The following is a 6,516-nucleotide window of genomic DNA, read 5'->3' on the forward strand; positions in this document are numbered from 1 at the left end:
CCCAGTCGGAAGGACAGTACCTGCAATTCAAATTCAGCTTTGTCACACACTGTGTCATGCTGATTGTGACTGAAAATTTCGTTAAGGGTGCATTCATCAGTAGAATGCTCAGTGACTTGCACATTATTTCAATAAACATTTAATACAATTTAACGGATAATGAATCCTCACCGTGAAGCTGTACACACACACACACACACACACACACACACTTACACACACACACACACTTACACACACATGCACACACCAATATACATATACATATACATGCATACATACATGTATAAATACATATATACATACATACTTTAAGCACTTAGAGTATGCAGGATTTTACAAAGTATATATTTACACGGATAAATGTGAAACATAGAAAGATCCTATGGGATACTAACCATCAACCAGCATCATTGGAAACCATTCACCCCCATCACGGGGCTTTATGTCGACGAATGGCCTCAATGCGGGCCCAGCTGGAAACAGTACATCGACTTCAGATCACATATCATCTTAAGAAGACAAGAACGACATTAGATAATGTGGTTTTAGATGTAAATACTTACGGGATGATTACAGCTGGAATACCTTTGATCACAAGTATTTACGACCAGAGTTAACTTGGAATTAAATTTTATCAGCAACTCTGGAAGCCTTGGTTCAATGGAAATGTATCATCGTGGTCAGTCGTCCTTCAAGAAATAGCAACTAAATCTTTCTCAGATCACACACTTTGTTATCTTTAGAACAGGGAAGGAGACATTTGATAACGTAGTCCGAGATATACTATGTCTGAAAAAAGATAATGATAAAATGGGCCCCGCTGGAAAGTCTTTGATCTTAGAGTTGGTTGATAAGGGTAGGGGTAGGCCCTGGACTAAACAATGTCAACAACTACAGCAACGACAACATTTATTACTACTACTACTACACGTTGTTATTCCCTTTAAGTCCCTTGCCCTTTCTAGAATCATCACCACCAGTGTTTATGAAAATTCTGTTGTTACTACATATATTGGTTTTGTTGCTTAACTCTAGCTCAGGATTAATCGAATAGATCTGTAACTGAAAACATTCAAACAGCGAGCATCTCATCTTTTCTTCATACATAGTATATCTCAAAGTGGAGGCGCAATAGCCCAGTGGTTAGGGCAGCGGACTCGCGGTCATAGGATCGCGGTTTCGATTCCCAGACCGGGCCTTGTGAGTGTTTATTGAGCGAAAACACCTAAAGCTCCACGAAGCTCCGGCAGGGGATGGTGGAGAACCCTGCTGTACTCTTTCACCACAACTTCATCTCACTCTTTCTTCCTGTTTCTGTTGTACCTGTAATTCAAAGGGTCAGCCTTGTCACACTGTGTCACGCTGAATGTCCCCGAGAACTACGTTAAGGGTACACGTGTCTGTGGAGTGCTCAGCCACTTGCACGTTAATTTCACGAGCAGGCTGTTCCGTTGATCGGATCAACTGGAACCCTCGACGTCGTAAGCGACGGAGTGCCAACAGCACACAGTATATCTCAGACGACATTATCGAATGTGCTTTTCTCATTCACAAGAAAATAGGGGTATAATTTGAGGGAGATTCGACTGCTCTCTCGGTTGTTATTGTTGTTGCTAGTGCTGTTGCCGCTGTCTTTGTTGTTGTTCTTGCTGTCGTTGTTGTTGCGAGTGTTAGTGTTGCTTGTGGTTTAGTCCAGGTCAGTTCTGATAAAACAGACCTGAGACAAAAACCTTCCATTCAAGAGCTTCTGTTCTTCACTCAAGGATTATGTTATCTTAACGTCATTTATTTCTCAACACAGTAGTATTTAATTTGAGAGATTTGGCTATTATTTCCGGCGGTATCAACGACCACGTAGACGTTTCATTACTGGCTTGAAAGTAAATTTTTTGTAGTTTTACTGGTGTATTTGCCAAGATTTTTTTTAAATCCTTCTCGTTGTTGTAGTTGTTGTTAATGATGATATTGTTGATAGTTTTGTCGTTATTGCTATTACTGTTGTTGCTGTTGCTGTGTCTGTTAATGTTATTGTTGCTATGTTTGGCAAGTTATGATGTGTGTCTGCAGAGCGGGGTCGGGGCAAGTACTGCTTCCCGTATTCCCTGTACCCTGGGAAAGAGATCCCATCACCATAATTATCTCATAATGTTATTTCCTCCACCTTGCTCTTGCTGTGATTCACATATCTCTCTTTCTCTCACACACACACATACACCCTCTCTCTCTTTCTTCCTCTCTCTCTTTCTCTCTCCCTTCCGATCTATCTCACACTCCAGGCTTCTCATTTTCTCTCCACTTTACACCACATACACACATCTTTTGTCTACCCCCAACCAATGCTCTTTAAATTGTTTTACAACGAACAACAAATCAACGACTAAGAAATACATTATCCTCAAAAATTGTTCCCCAACTGCTGACGCGAGCATTTGCTCATCATCATCATCATCATCATCATCATCATCATCATCATCATCATCATCATCATCATCATCATCAAACTTATTTCTATTATTTCAATTTTTTTATCATTATTTTGTACTTAAATTGAAAAACCGAGCAAGGCTTCACGTCTTACTACAAGCAGTGTTTGGTTTGTTTTGAAATTTTCTTTTTATTGTAATCAAAGAACTTTCTGCAATACACGTACAGTGCTTGTAATGCTATTCTTTGTACACTATGTGTAGGAGTCCATGTTTTTTTCTTTGGTAATTTTTGTCTGAATCAGTTTTTAAAATCATTTCCAATGCACCTATTATTAAGAAAATTTTTTTTCTTCTGTTTTCAGTCTCCACATAGGGGCAGGCTTGGCTGTATGGTTAAGAAACTCGCTTTGAAACTACATGGTTTCGGGTTCAATCCCACAGCACAGCACCTTGGGTGTCTTCTGCAATACCTGGGCTGGCCGATGTTTTGCGAATGAATTTAATACACGGGTACGGATGAAAGATTACCTCGAGTATACTGCTCTGTGCAAAGCGATCAGACATCTAGAAAACGGCTCCAACAATTATATATATATATATATATATATATATATATATATTCAGAGAGAGAGAGACATATGTATACACACACGCGCGCGCGCACAGACACATATATATGAATGTATATATATATATATATATGTATCTGCTATGTAGGCAGGTATGTGTGTGTATATTTTTATGTTTGTGTTTGTCTACTGCATCACTTGACAACTGGCGTGGTTTGTTTATGTCCCCATAACTTGGCAGTTCGGCAAAAGATTTCTGCCAGAATAAGTACCAGACTTTAAAAAAGTACTGGGTTGATTTGTTCGCCTAAACACTTCAAGGCGGTACTCCAGCATGAACGCAGTCCAATGGTTGAAACAAGTAAAGATAAGCGATAAAAGATGTTCTGGTTTAATTACTATTAATAGTGGTCGTTGACTGGAAAAATCATTAGGTATCAGTAAAAAATGCTTAGCACTATTTTATCAAACTTTTACATCCAGAATGAAATTTCCCAGCGGTTATCTTTGCAATTCACACTTCGATACTTAGTTTGACGCTTTGTTCTGACTTCCAAAAGAAATAATTAAGCATGACGAAAAACTGATTTCAAAATTTGACGTGAGACTTACCATATATCCTTTCTCAACAGCTCAGCACGGGACAAGTCAACAGGATGGGTTCTCTGCTCTGCTTCACTGATGAGCCATAATAAGACCGAAATATATTCACAGTTGTCGCCCACTGCTTTCTATTTCGTATTAATTTTAACTAACTTAAACTCAGGGGTTGCTGCCTTACTTGAGCAGAATTAATTGTCAAGATGAAGGTTTTTCAATCTACTATAACTGTAAATTAAGGCAGCGAGCTGGTAGAATCGTTAGCACGCCGGACAAAATGCTTAACGGAGGCATTACGTCCGTCATTACGTTCTGAGTTCACATGCCGCTGAGGTCGACTTTGCTTTTCATTCTCTCGAGGAAATAAGCAACAGGTACGAACTGGGGTCCATGTAATCGACGAGCCCCTCTCCTAAAATTTCAGACCTTGCACCTATAATAGAAAGGAACATTACTATAAATTTTGTTAATTAAAAGTTATTTCAAGTATGTTATCCTGCGCTTTACAAATTACCTTTTTCAATACAGCTGGCCGTTATGTATCGTAATATGCCAAATTTGTTCGTTAATATCTTGGCGGATATCAACCAGTACTTTGGGAACACTTCCTGTTATGTGAGTTGAGAAGTTACTGTGGAAAGAGGTAGACATAATACAAAACTTAACGCCCGTAATTCTGCTTTGGTGCTTACGACATTGTTGCGGAGGATGAGACGTAAAGGATCATTGTATTCATACTGCAACACACTCTGGAGAATCACTTCTTATGCGCAGACAAAATCAGGGGTCAATTTGGTCGGCACTATATTGGAGGAGCACCAGATGGTAACAAGTCGATGGGGCAAGCAAATCGGCACATAGAAAGTCAAAAGGGCTTCTGCTGGTTAAAGCAATCGGAGTCCGATTCGCTCCGGACCAATAAGCGGATAAAATCTGGGGAAAGTTTGTCACCAGCTTACTCTGTACCACTCAGAAATAGACTGAGAAAACCTTGCGATGAAAAAATCGGACCGAGGTGGCTAATACCTTTGTTGTTCCGATGATGATGTTCTATCATCGCAGCCTGTCCCGGTAAACATTTGAAGGAATTAGAGAGTATGAGTGTGGAAAGGAACGTTCCGCTTGTAAGAAAGTCTAACTTCAACCAATATGCCCAGCAGAGTTGTTTAACATACCCACGAACGATCATGTGTAGACAGGAATTAAAGCTGCTATGTCTGCAGATATTCCATTATAAATGGCTTCAATTTCACATACACACACACACACACATACAAATGCGGGCGTGCGCTCTCACACACACACACATACACATACACACAAACATACACTCATATACACTCTACACACACAAGCCTCACAAAGGTAATAATAGTTATTTCCAGACTTTCAGCATGAAAAGGTGCTAAGTTCATACTGTCGTTGCCACAAATTATCAACAACTGCTTTTGATATTTTTTCGTTTGTTTCATTATTGTTGCTGTTGTTATTATTTTAGTATTGTTTGTTGAATACTCAAACAGTTGGCTCTATTGATCTGTTGAATGAGAGAAAAAAATTATAAATGGCTTCCATTACACACACACACACATACAAAGACTTTTATACAAAGGTAATAACAATTATTGGTAAGTTCATACTATAGTTGCCATACATAAATCAAACACTACTTTTAACTTGATTTGATATATTTATTTATTGAAAATTCTTTGTTGACCACTGCTACTAAAGTCGTGCCTCTTGTTTTCTCAGTATTAGCAGCATCTTTTCTGTTTATATGTATACATTTTCCTGAGATGCCACGCATTTAGATAGACCACGGGATCTCATTATAACACACACCCTCACACACACACACACACATATGTAGTAGAATAAGAAATAGAAAGTCCTTGGTGCAGTATTATATATTTTTTTAAATGGATAGAAATGACTTTTCTGATAATTTTTCCACTTTAATAATTAGATGCTTATAAGGTGACTCTCTAGGAGTTTTCCGCTTAAAAGTGGTAAGCGAAAACCTCCTATCAGGGTCACCTCTTGTAAACTTATAAACATCTAATTATTAAAGTTGAAAAATTATCAGAAAAGCCATTTCTATTCATTTTTTCCAAATATATATGTGTATGTATGTATATATATATATATATATGTGTATGTATATATATAAACACCCATACACACACAAATGAAAGGACAAACTAAATAAAAAAAGCATTCAACACATTTAGTAGGAATTATATTATTATTCAAAACAGTCTGATTCGGCTCCAAGTGACTTGAAGTTTCGCAGGTCTCTAACAGAAACCTAGCTCATTCAAGCTCGGACTATCGATTGGAGAAATACAAGAAGTCCAAGATGGCTACTGGAAAATGGGCAGCTATTGATGAAGGCGGATCACATGTCGTTATAGACATTTCAGCGTGATAGACATTTTAGCGACACCAGATGCATTAGGAAAGAGAAGTGGGTAGCTCACTTTTCTAAGCCTAGTTAATAAAATATCACCTACACCCCACTGAAGCCCACCAAAGAACCAGTTTAACAGACTCGTGTCTCACCGGGGTCACTGGCCATAAATATCATATTACACCTTTTCACAAATTTTATTCTTAACCTAACCCCATCTATTAATGTCCACAATGGCCAAATGTGTTGGTCATTCTCTCATAGTTTGCCTCAACAGATTTCAGCCACACCCCTGCTGTATTTTGCGAATATTCCTTTTTTCTCTTGTAAAATTACCTTTCATCTAATGATTGCGGTTTTTTTTAAATAATGAAATAATGTTCTCATTCTTGTATTTAAAAATGCGTAAGAAACAGCTGTAATGAGCTGACAATTACACATCGTCTGTTATTATTCATTTGATTATATATATATATATATATATATATATATATATATATATATATAT

The sequence above is a fragment of the Octopus bimaculoides genome, chromosome 4 (genome assembly GCF_001194135.2).
Source record: "Octopus bimaculoides isolate UCB-OBI-ISO-001 chromosome 4, ASM119413v2, whole genome shotgun sequence".
Taxonomy (NCBI): domain Eukaryota; kingdom Metazoa; phylum Mollusca; class Cephalopoda; order Octopoda; family Octopodidae; genus Octopus; species Octopus bimaculoides.